General features: G+C 43.1%; 1 protein-coding gene across 1 annotated transcript in view; it reads right to left on the reverse strand.

Annotated features, from left to right (window-relative positions):
• LOC139750068 (fat-like cadherin-related tumor suppressor homolog) overlaps positions 1–12,701 on the reverse strand; it is a 791,324-nt gene that overhangs the window by 705,110 nt on the left and 73,513 nt on the right.

Consider the following 12,701-nt stretch of genomic DNA (forward strand, 5'->3'; position numbering starts at 1 on the left):
ACATGCGGCTTCAAACTATCTTTTCTCTCTCTTTTTTTTTTTTTTGCAAAGGATGTCCTACACCTTGAATGGCCTAAGGGCGCCACCCCGCTCTAACAGGCTCTTCAGCGAGCGAGCCTCCTAGTGCGTCCTGAGAAAAAAAAAGAAAAAAGGAATATCGAAAACGCAGCCCGTGTGGGGCAAGCCAGCCCCCAACACACACACACACACACACACACACACACACACACACGAGTTCCAATCCTCTAATGAGATACTGTTGAAAGCAGCAAACATTCCGAAACCGCAAAAAAAAAAAGCGAGAGAATCCTCACCCACGTTTTCATCCCATCCGTAGAAAACGGATTACGTGTGCCTGCCTAACCGTCACCTATGACGAGGATTTGCTATTCAGCAGGGAGAGCGCGTCGCGTTCAACGCAGGAAAATGTAGTCTTAAGAACTAGGACTCGTGTGTGTGTGTGTGTGTGTGTGTGTGAGTGAGTACTTACGATCAGCTAACTAGCTGATATCATAACATTCTCTGATCCATGAAATCTTAACCGTGTATTGTCAGCAGAGAGAGAGAGAGAGAGAGAGAGAGAGAGAGAGAGAGAGAGAGAGAGAGAGAGAGAGAGAGAGAGAGAGAGAGAGAACAACGTAAATAAAACTTTCCTTGACAATCCTTCCTCCTAAATCCTTTCATCAATATTCCTACATTTTTTCGGGATAATTGATAATTGATAACTGGGAGATTATGATCACATCAGCGGCTCAAGACCTGCTCCCACCAGCGAGCCACAGAGAGAGAGAGAGAGAGAGCCAATTCAGAGTCTGATTTTTATAAGGGAATTTCATTAACAACGAGTCTAATTAATACTAATCTTCAAGTGGCAGTTATGGCCTCGTTAAGTACATTTCAGGTCGTTACTGATATTAACTCCATATACCACCCAAATACCCAATATTCGTCCTTTATTTTCCTCTGGTTCCCATAATACATCATATCTTACGAGTTGAATTTCATTGGACACTTCCTGGGCCATAGTTACACAGTGCCCATGTCAGTCACTTCTATTTTCCAGTACGAGTTACACATCACAAACGCTGCTTTCAATATAATAGAAAAAAAAAAATTCGTTTTAGCCTTTCTTCATAAACAGAAGCCATCACATCCCACCAGATCGAACTCGGCCACAGCTCTAGATACAAGAATTATTGTCCAATATCTTCCAAAAAGAAAAATCTACAATCTGGCACATTCTAAATGATAGGTTTTTGTCCACGTCCTTCAAAATTCATAAATACTTTCCCCTCGTCTCTACTTTTTCCCTTTCATTAAACCATCTACATTTCACCCAAGACCCGGCCTCGATGTGGCTTTCTGTCCGTGACTGGAGAGCCTCCAACGTAAAAAAATAAAAAAGGAAATTACTAAACTTACACCGGGGGGAAAACCCAGAATCCACAAAGGACACTCGACCACACTGCCTGACACATCCCTGAAACGTTGGCAACCGCTTGTAATAACCACTAAACCGATTTCTATGAAAGAATTATGATGGTCACCCAGGACTTTTCTAATGACTCCTGCAACCCAAGTCTACGCTACTTCCAGTAGCTGGGAAATGTAGTCTCCTTAAGAGTAAGTGAGTTCTTTGACGAAACTTCACTCCTCCAAATCGTGACTTTTCACTAGCGGGGTACCCTCGTGCAGGTGGAGTCCGGTAACACCTGTTTCTGCCCATTGCAAACGAGGGATATACCGAATACCGAGTCTCATAGTACATCACATATCATCCTCATATACTCTAATGTGTTATATATCATACAACTAACAGACTCCACACAACACAAAATTCAAAACCCACAAAAAGACATGAACTTTACAAATCATAAAACTAAGCACTTAAAACTTGCAACTTTACAACGAACAATAACTTGCAAACTTCACAAACTACAAATTATATCACAAACTTCACACAGGCATGTCACAAAGTTAACATACCAACCACAAAAAAAGTGAAAAAAAAAAGTTTACTTTACTTCCCACAAAGACTCTACAACCCACAAAAACTCACGGGCTTCACAAAAAAATCCCAAACATCCCACAAACCACACAAATCCCCACACTTCATCCTAGACAAAATCCCTTACGTCTTCACCAGCAGGCGTCCCAAGCGCTGAGAGACAGACAGACCCAGGAGAGGAAGAGAAGCGAGATCAGAGACACCAGATCCTGAGTGTTGCTATAACAATAATATGATCTCACAGAGTTTTTCCTGCGTATACATATCAGCACTAATATATATATATATATATATATATATATATATATATATATATATATATATATATATATATATATATATATATATATATTCTTTTTTTCTTTTAAACTATTCGCCATATCCCGCGTTAGCGAGGTAGCGTTAAGAACAGAGGACTGGGCCTTTTTTTGGAACATCCTCACCTGGCCCCCTCTGTTCCTTCTTTTGGAAAATTAAAAGAAAACGAGAGGGGAGGATTTCCCCCCCCCCCCCCGCTCCCTCCCCTTTTAGACGCCTTCTACGACACGCAGGGAATACGTGGGAAGTATTCTTAATCCCCTATCCCCAGGGATTATATATATATATATATATATATATATATATATATATATATATATATATATATATATATATACACGAATATAGTGCATGTGACCGAGCACTTTCATAGAACACATAATGCCCTCCGACCGCAAGGACTCGAACCCAGGACCTTTTGCGTGGTAGTTGGGAACGCTAACCGCTCGACTATGATCGCGGTTCGAGCTCCCAATTACCACGTAAAAGTATATACTTCTTTGAGTTCAAGTGAAGTTTTTTTTTTTAAGTAGTTTATCATTTGTGTTCATCTGTATATGTGTATTCCTGTTGTGTGTGTGTGTGTGTGTGTGTGTGTGTGTGTGTGTGTGTGTGTGTGTGTGTGTGTGTGTGTGAACAATGTACACAGAATCGTGCACAACTATTTCCCCAAACATGGATGTTATATGAGAAAATGTCTTCTCTCATGAACATACAGACAAACTCCAATAACAGAGAAAATGCTTTTAAGATCAATATTTTTTTAACATGAGTAAATGTTTATATATGTGAGAAACATCTGGTCTGACGACCTTCACATTAAGACATTATACAGGGGGAAAAAAAAAACCAGTCATATACAGTAGACAGGGCGCCATATGTTAAGCTCTTGGCCATCAACAGACAAATCTACCTCCACTATGTTCCCTGGTCACGGTATCACACCAACTCAGCCAATCAGGGACAAGACCTTCCACCCACATATTCCACCCGTATCCTGATGGGCTACAGCGCTGGTAAATCAGCCAATCAACAGCCTCGCCCATGCTGCAAGTTCATCGAATCATATACTCTATAGTGCGACCGCCGCTGCGATTTCAGCCAATCGGCCGCTCTGTTCGCGGTACAATTTCAAACAAATCAAACGCTCTGTCGGCATCACAACTCGGGGCCAATCAGCTAATTCACCCGTCCCGTGGCTTAGCTACTGACAACTGACGAAGAGGAATTTCACAATCAAGTAATATTCAGGTTTTTCGATGTAGATTTTCAAATACGTAAACTCTCTAGTAAACCCTTTACGGCATCAGTTGTAGGGATAATTACCACTTTGAACACGATTATCCAGATGGAGTGGTACCTAAAGTCTCTCTCCTCCGAGCTAAATGAGTCTTCAGGACACTCAATTTGATTCGTCTTGTGTCCAAATGCTCATACTAAACACGCAGGATGGCGGCGGGCCAAGGTTGGGTATCTTGTCTTCCGATCCCATTCGAAATGCCTTTATAACACATGATTCTATTCTACTCTGATCAGAAAAGTAATAAAAGTGATGGAGCTCCAAGTGTGCTGAATACTGAGCGAGCTCGATAATCACAGACTTCGTCGTGACGCCATGGTTTGTGTTGCGACCTATGAGTCTCTGGGTTCCAGGCTCGAGTTCCCCGAACAGTGTGTGCATTTGTTTATCCCTCGAACTGAGGACTATCCATGACTGCGTATCTAATGTAAACTGATGATCCTCCCCTCCTATATTACTATATTACTTTTTTTTTTTTTTTCCAAAAGAAGGAACAGAGGGGGCCAGGTGAGGATATTCCAAAAAAGGCCCAGTCCTCTGTTCTTAACGCTACCTCGCTATCGCGGGAAATGGCGAATAGTATGAAAAAAAAAAAAAAAAAAAATATATATATATATATATATATATATATATATATATATATATATAGCAAGTAAGATTAAGAGACGGAGCAATACCAAGAGACACTGTGAACCCACGAACCCAGTCGCTGTCCATTCTGAAGCCATAAATTCCCACAGAAATATCTCAAAAGCTTTGAGCTTCCACAGTACTTGAAAACAAGTCCTTCACCATGACACAAGGCAATGATGGATCACCCAAGTGAGAGAAGAATGGGACAGAAACATATAAATAATAATAGAAAAAAAAGCAACGAACCAACCACAAACACGAAAACAAGACGGTTCGGTTCGAGTGTTCGAGATACGAAGCATTAAGGATGGCAACAGAAGAATGACGAAACATATAAAAACAACATAGTTCAGTAAAATGGATATAGTGTAGGCAAGTCGAAAGAGAACATGAACATTCCACATCTCTGTTCACCATGATGGAACTCGAGAAGGCAAAGTCCAAAGAGAATATATGACTACTTAACACATGTGTGCCGCACAGATGATGGACTTGATACACTCTACCAGGAACACACACACACACACACACACACACACACACACACACACACACAAATAACTAACGAAATGAGGCGAAACTAAAAATGGTACAGCTACCCCACACACGTTGAGGAGAGTATTAGATAAGCACTGTACAACGAAACTGTACATCGAGAAATCAAAATGAAAGCTTAAGCAGGTGACTACTAGAAAATATCAGGTAGAGACCATACCAAAGAAAACCAGAAATTCAAGATGAATAAGGGAAAACGGGAGTCCAGATGCAATCTCAATGTACACACAGAAGAAAAAAAAAGTATCTTATCACCTTTTGCGTGATACAATATGACACTACAGACGAAGGATTGTGAGAAATACCCGTTGTTCTGGAAGCACATTAACACCAATGCCTTCATGATATTGTCATATATCGATTCCTGTCAACATTTCCAGTCACGTGGCATAATAAGTGATATATCAATTTCATGTTTGGATGCAACTACGTATAAAGTGGAGCCACCACAATTATTAGGGATTTTGATTCGCTTTTACGCTGACCAACCCTACCGAGACAGCGCGAGTCGAACTGATCATGGCGAACGAAATTCAGTGGACCCATCCAGGAAGATACATTTTTTTTTTTTTTTTTGCCGCGTGTACAAAGGACATTAACTGATAACATGGTGGCCAGGACCACATTTAGTGATAACATGCTTGCCAACGCCACATGAAGTGGTAGTATGCTTGGCCAACAGCATACGAAGTGATAACATACTGGCCAGTATCATATGAACTGATGATATGCTGACCACAACCACATAAAAAGATAAAACACTGGCCCACGTATCACATGAACTGATAACATATATCGAAAAAAAAAAAAACATCATAAACAACTGACATTCCATTAAGAATTAAAAATTATCACCCACTCATAAAACTTCCCTCTCCAGCCCTCCCCCACTCCCACCCACTACATCACAACCACATTAATATCGAAGTGGCACTGCGTACACGCTGATGCAGTGGCTCTCTCTCTCTCTCTCTCTCTCTCTCTCTCTCTCTCTCTCTCTCTCTCTCTCCTCAACTCTTCCATTGCTGAAGACTTTAAAAATTAAATGGATGCCATTCTTTTTCTCTTTCTTTCCCACCGAGAGATAAAAAGTACGATAATAAATCTAACAAAATATTCAGTTTCATATTTATTACTTTTTTTTTGTCAAATACGTTTAATCACGAAATTGGGATGTCCATCATATATACATATTTCGTCCGAAATGTTTCACTTCCATTTGATATTTTTTTCTCCATCCTTTCCACATTTTCTGTAAACCATGACCGTTTTCTCTAATGCCCTCATCAGCGTTTTCTGCACAAGCGAACGTGCCATCGTTTTCTATATGCGGCGTATCACCATTTTCTTCATAAGCGGCGTATCACAACGTTCTATACAACAAAGGCGCGCAATATTCCCGGGACCACGTGGACGTACTCCTCGCTCTGAACACTTAATGATCACTGCAAAATAAAATGGCATTATGAGATTAGTCCAAAAATTGCTTCGTGGCCAAGACGCCTCGCGAAACATACGAGCCAATTTCCCCGGCTGTACTTCTCTGGTGGGGGTGACGGCGGGAAGCGGAGGTGAGGTGGTGGGTTAAGGAGCGCAAGCCCTTAGCCCGTTCCTCAACACCAGCAGGAGGGAATCCTGCAGCAGTAGTAGCAGCAAGGTACCCACACCAACAGGAACAGCAGCAGTAAAGGGCAGCATATATATATATATATATATATATATATATATATATATATATATATATATATATATATATATATATATATATATATATCCCTGGGGATAGGGGAGAAAGAATACTTCCCACGTATTCCCTGCGTGTCGTAGAAGGCGACTAAAAGGGGAGGGAGCGGAGGGTCGGAAATCCTCCCCTCTCGGTTTTTTTTTTCTATTTTCCAAAGAAGGAACAGAGAAGGGGGCCAGGTGAGGATATTCCCTCAAAGGCCCAATCCTCTGTTCTTAACGCTACCTCGTTAACGCGGGAAATGGCGAATAGTTTGAAAGAAAAGAATATATATATATATATATATATATATATATATATATATATATATATATATATATATATATATATACCTTTCGACCTATCTTATTTTCTGTACCACTATAATTTTCCCACAATTTCCAAACCAAAATCGATTTCTCTCACGTACAAATCCATTCCCTGGATTAATTCTCGCCCGTAAATCCCCTCTCCACATAAGTTTATTTCTCTCCAGTCAATCCCTTTCTATTTCTCCCTAGTAAATCCCTTCCCCAGTTTATTTCTTCTAGGGAAATCCCTTCTCCCATGCAATCTATTCATCTACGGGAAATCCTCTCCCTCCCCTTGATATAATTCTCCCATGTAAATCCCTCTCCCCATTCAATACATCTCCCCCCTCGCGCCAAGTCTTCTTCCCCCTCTACGTCGACTCCCCCAGGTAAATCCGCTCCCCCTGGTACACACAGGGAGTACAGTGTCACCTTGATTTCCACCCGCATCGACACCGCTCTCGAGATTTCCAAGGCCCGGGCGAGGTAATGGCAGAGCAGAGATCCGAACTAACTACCACTGGGAAAAGTGGGGGATGGTGTCGGCAGTGGGGCAGGTTTAGCAGTGAGGAGGAAGCGAGATTGAGGCTCCCCCCTGGGAAGAGAGAGAGGAAAGATGACCAGATAAAAGCAAGAAGAGAAATAAGAAGGTAAGAGGAGGGATGAGAGAGAGAAAGACGGAGTTGGCAAGAAGGACGTAAAGCCTTGATGATGGAGGGACGTAGAGGTGAACGCTAAAGAAGGGTATGGCAAGACCAAGAGTCCTGATGGATAGAGGAGGAAGGAGAGGAAGACAGTAGGAGGCCATGGATGGTGGCAAAGCCAACCTCCTGCCATGAAAAATGACAACTGCATTGGATTACGTACGTAACGCTATAAACTCATACCCATATACATCATATACATGAATATAAATACGATATGTAAATGTTTACTAACCTTCTACATGCATATAAACAAGTGTGTGTGTGTGTGTGTGTGTGTGTGTGTGTGTGTGTGTGTGTGTGTCCACGGAGGAATTTATGAAGATGCTTAAGAGCAAACGACCTAAGGGGTCCTCGCCTCTCTCTCAACCACTCCCCTGAGGACACTACTACCAACACCACTCTCGGCAATTTCCTTTTTCTTACGGTGGAGGCTCCAGTCATGGACAAAGGTCCACATCAAGGCCGGGCCTTCATTGAAATCCAGAGAGGTTAATGAAAGGGAAAAAGAAGAGACAAGGGAAAGTATTTACGAATTCGGGAGGAAGTGAAAAGCCTGTATTAAAATGTGCCAGGTCATAGCTATTGGGAAAGACATGATGAGACGGCAGACACTTCCAAAGCTTCGATGTGCAAGGAAGGAAGCAGGTATCAAAACGGCCCACCCTTGAGTTGCCAACGGCCACACAGTATTAACGAGACGTAGCAGCTTGGCGAGTATCGCTTTCAGTAACCCTGAACTTCAAGGCTCAGAGCTCCACAGGTCCACCCTCGAGGAAACGTCTCTTGTTTGCAACAGAGATGCACCTTTCTGAGGCCAAATGGAACTCCTCTAAGAAGTGACAATGGGATCTCTCTTAAGGATTCTTTAAGTAAATTCCTTCATATACCACGAGTGAAAAACCAGAATCTTCAAAAGAGTCACCTTTACGTCCCATCATTTGCAGCAGCTTATGTGGATAAGTCCTTCTGTCAACGTAATGGACATAACCCCTACAATATCTACGGAGACCCACGAAGCAGATCTCAAATACTTAAGCTCACGTATGAACAAGTGCTGAAAAACAGACTTCCCTCCTCGACGTTCATATTAGTGGCGTAGCCTGAATGAGAGTGTTTTTTCTTTCGTCACAAGAGCCTTGAAGAACAGCTCAAGCAGGGAGACTCTTCCCTCCACCAGGGATTTCAGTGACTGTGGCAGATTCTGTCGAAGAACGACGACGCAGAGACCAAAGTTAAGAAGCAATCGGACGCAGCCTTGAACATCTTACGATTATCAAAGTCCTCTTGAAATAATTACTCAAACTTTCCTCTAATAGGCAGATGAGGGTTCTCGAATCACTCATCCTCTCTAAAGCCTACCAGCAGCTACAACAGGATTGTGGATGGAGCGTAAAAATGCCATACTCAGGCAGCCCAGCCAACAGGAAGATGTTCCCCCACAAGTCCTGCTACTTTACCATCAGCCAGACACAACACAAGACCTCAAACACCGCTTGACTCACCACTCAACCACTGTGATCAAGACACCACTACGCATCGAAGAGGGTCGTCAACAGCATACATATACATCCCCCCCCCCCCCACTTGAAGATGAGGTAACGTTCCCACATCACTGCATTCACAAGTTCATCTGTTCACTGCGGTGAACATCGGACATAAATGAAATTATGGGAATGGATTTTGAGTCTCCCACAACACATGATAACAACCACAAGAATTAATGAGCAAACAACAAACAAGCTCAGTTATGCTCAGGTCTTTAACAAGATATTAGTTCACTGGGCTCCTGAAGCTTCCAAGCAGCACTCCACGCAGGAGCAGGGAAACGATGATCTTTGTACCCAGATGGTCCTCGAAGACCCTGCACTCTTCTCTGTCAATTGACGATCGTGCACTGCAACCTTTTGCAGGCAGAGTACGACACACACACACACACACACACACACACACACACACACACACACACACACACCTATAAATAAACATACACATCAAGTTTCCAGAGGAAAAGGAAAAAACAGATTCTTTCTGCAAAGGACGTGAGAGGGTTTTTCCAGGCGACGTAAGCTGCCGTCTTAATCTCCAAGCTGGAGCCTGGAAACGTAAACAAATGAGTGGCGGGCCGGAATGTCTTGGTGGGGGGGGAGGACGAAGAATGGCGAGAGAGAGAGAGAGAGAGAGAGAGAGAGAGAGAGAGAGAGAGAGAGAGAGAGAGAGAGAGAGAGAGAGAGAAGGCAAAGATGATGATGATGATGACTGAAGACCGATGAGGGGGGTGGGGGGAAGGGAGAGGACAGCACAAGGAACAGGAGGACAAGAAAGGTGAAGACTAAGAAGGAAGGCAACATGAGTGGAAGCTGGAAACATCCCTGGATAGCAGCCTCCACAGTATCCTGTGGTCGATGCCTTCCACATTAACGATGAGTAAAAGGAAATACAGTTAAATGAAATAGACACAGATAGACAGATAGATAGATAGATAGATAGATACACAGACAGACAGAGATAGACAGATAGATACACACAGACAGAGATAGATAGAAATAGATAGATAGATGGATAGACAGACAGCCTCCCGTCAATGACAGTGTCCGGCAGGCCTTTCAAATGACAGACGACAGCAGGTCAAGCAGACACGTCTTGTGTGAGACAGAGCAGCGGACGTGAAAGGTGAGGGAGACGGGAGTGTGGAAGGTGTGTGTGTGTGTGTGTGTGTGTGTGCGCAGATGAGTGTGTGTATGGGCGTGTGTGGAAGATGAGTGTGTGTATGGGCGTGTGTGGAAGGTGAGTGTACGCGTGTGTGGAAAGTGAGTTTGTGGGTGTGTGGAAGGTGAATGTGTGTGTGGGAGGGTGGAAGATGAGTGTATGTGGGAGTGTGGAAAGTGTGTGTGTGTGTGTGTGTGTGTGTGTGTGTGTGTGTGTGTGTGTGTGTGTGTGTGTGTGTGCAAGGGGTACGGACTGTTATCTGAGGAAGCGTGGGAGTGCGTGGATGTAGGAGTTACGAGAGAGAGAGAGAGAGAGAGAGAGAGAGAGAGAGAGAGAGAGAGAGAGAGAGAGAGAGAGAGAGAGAGCCTTTGTGACCTCTGCAAATCCTTTCCCGCCACCGCTCTCTCTCTCTCTCTCTCTCTCTCTCTCTCTCTCTCTCTCTCTCTCTCTCTCTCTCTCTCTCTCTCTCTCTCTCAAAAGGATGAGCATAAGGCAGCACACAGTCAACTCGCCGCTGACAGCCGCACAAATCAAATCAGGAGGCTATGGTGGGCGAGGGTTGGGGAGGAGGAAGAGAGAGAACCTGGAAACTATTTTGGGTAAGGGGAATGAGGGAGTAAATGTGGAAGGGATGAAGTGAGGGAACTGTGGGAGGAGGAGGAGTGTGTGTGTGTGTGTGTGTGTGTGTGTGTGTGTGTGTGTGTGTGTGTGTGTGTGTATGCTACTACTACTGGTATGTCAGAGGGAGAGAGACTTACACTCGTCGTGCCCCGTCTCTTACCCTTGTGTACGATGCAACATGTCTTTACTCCTATGCATTACACACACACACACACACACACACACACACACACACACACACACACACACACACACACACCCACCTTAACTGAAACAAGAATAATATACGTGCCAGAGTAAGAGCAACATAAAAAAAAGGTAATGACATTCTCTCTCTCTCTCTCTCTCTCTCTCTCTCTCTCTCTCTCTCTCTCTCTCTCTCTCTCTCTCAGGGTCGAGAGAGAGAGAGAGAGAGGTGCTATCAGCCCTGACAAAAGCAGCTCAAGTGACGGTGTCGAGACCGTAAGTCGAGACGACCCAGCGTTTAAAGAGAGTGACTCCAACTCACCCCCTCCTCCCTCCTCCCTCCCCGCCAGCAAGGAGGACGGGGGTGTGTCTCACCGCACAAAACATGACCTAACCAACGCACTCATGACTCCAACACCACCTCCAACACCATCTATCTCCAACATTACCCCCATCACCTGTAGTAGCATCCAGCCCCACCTTGATTGTAAGCCCGTTTGTGATCCAAGTAACTAGTTACCACCATGAACTACTAGTTCTGTACCATCCCTACTGTATATTCTCATTCGAATGGCTACCCTGAATTCAATAACCCATTCAGAACCACACCTTCAACCACACTGCATAACACTCCTCTTAACCGATGCATTATCATCACTACAACAAAAATGTATCATCACTACACTTTTATATGGCAACCCCATCACCACTGCCACTTCATCACCATCCCCATTATTACCACACCACCTCACTAACGCATTCGGCAGAGTTCCTCCTCATGAGAGGCTGGTCAAGAAAACAGAGGCACATGGCAATAGCGGGAAAGCTCTAGCAGTGGACGATGGAACGACTGAGAGAAATGATTGACAGACAGGACACAGAGAGTTGCCATAAATTGCTATATATCAGAACGGTGACATGTGACTCGTGGTGTTCTCCAAGGATTCGCTTTAGGACCTCTAGTATTCATAATATATATATATATATATATATATATATATATATATATATATATATATATATATATATATATATATGACTTGGACATCCGTGCCAGCAGCAACATAGATCAGGAGACGAACAAAAAAATTTGAGTTCAAGTGAAGATTCACTGGCAAATTATAAATGTGGACAGAAAAAATGGCAAAAGAAATCTAACACTGACATTCAAAGTGATTTATACTGGCAGAAAAAAACAGGGGTTTAGTGAATTATCAAAACAACAGAGATGCTGTAAAAGTGGTACGTGTGAGAGATCTTTGAGTGTTGATAAGCAATGGCTCTAAAACCGAAGCAACAGTGTATAAATGCCCGAAATAAAGCTCACTGGAGCACTATTTTTCATCGTATCTATCAGCCATAAAAGTGTAAATGTTAAACAACAGCTGTGTCTCTCCTGGTGAGATCTTATACCTTAATCATGCACTGCAGCTCTGGACACCGTATTACAGGATGGATATGAATTAAATAAAGCACAAAAGAGGATGACAAAAATGATATGTGATAGTAGAATTTTGTTGCTGTTGGGAGACAAAGAATTAATTAAATTTGCATTCCCTGAGGAGACAGAGTGAGGTATATGACCAAAGTATACAAGTGGATGAGGTGGATAAAACCAGAAAATCTCGATAAA

This window comes from Panulirus ornatus, chromosome 9 (genome assembly GCF_036320965.1).
Source record: "Panulirus ornatus isolate Po-2019 chromosome 9, ASM3632096v1, whole genome shotgun sequence".
Lineage (NCBI taxonomy): Eukaryota > Metazoa > Arthropoda > Malacostraca > Decapoda > Palinuridae > Panulirus > Panulirus ornatus.